Consider the following 794-nt stretch of genomic DNA (forward strand, 5'->3'; position numbering starts at 1 on the left):
TTTTTTTTTTTTTTTTTTTTTTTGCCTCTGTCCCATTGTTGCTAGTCAGTAATCAGTGATATTATAAATGAAAAAATGTCTTTGATCATTCAGGCAAGTTCTAACAAACAAAGAATATCCCCATTCTCTTGTATTCAGATTAACACACAGTGAAAAACCCCAAACCTCTTTGATTGCTTAACTGTTCAAGTAGAATTGGGTTTTTTTTCTTTGTAAATGAGGATTATAGATGAAGCACAGTTTGTACTGACTTCTGTTTTTTAAAGACTTTCCAAATCTAAACTCCAGTGTATATTTTAACATGACTGCTCATCACAGTGAAATACGCATATCATTTCATCATGCTGTTCTCATCTCTACATCCGTTCTGAGTTATGACTAAGCATCGTTACACAAAGCTTTTCTCACCATGTTCACATTCCCTTGCTTCATTCATTGCTCTGTATTGCTGGGTTTGAGATGCCCTGTGGAATGTTTGGCTGTTGTCACAATGAAGAACTATTTTATTGCACTGTAACTTTTTTATGTTGAAGCTTTTATTTATAAGTGTTTAAATAAGCAAGTAATGGAGATCAAGCATAATTTAGTTACCTTTGACTGCAGTTTTCTTGTGATATTTATTTTTTAATGGTGTGCAGACTTGGTATATTTATTTCCTTTTTTTAAATCTTAAAATGGCTGAAGAGCTTTTTGAATGTTTCTTTTTTCATTAGAAGCAGTGAGCACTGGTTTGTAGAGCTGTGCGAAACTTTGGTCCCTGATTCGATTCGGTGGAGATTTGGCCCAATTTGGTG

At 33.8% G+C, this 794-nt stretch overlaps 1 protein-coding gene across 8 annotated transcripts in view; it reads left to right on the forward strand.

The window, feature by feature from the left end:
• The window catches only part of PPFIBP1 (PPFIA binding protein 1), a 212,580-nt gene that overhangs the window by 159,939 nt on the left and 51,847 nt on the right, over positions 1 to 794 (forward strand). The window lies entirely within an intron of this gene.

The sequence above is a fragment of the Gavialis gangeticus genome, unplaced genomic scaffold, assembly GCF_001723915.1.
Source record: "Gavialis gangeticus isolate Ggan-Ray unplaced genomic scaffold, GavGan_comp1, whole genome shotgun sequence".
NCBI lineage: Eukaryota > Metazoa > Chordata > Crocodylia > Gavialidae > Gavialis > Gavialis gangeticus.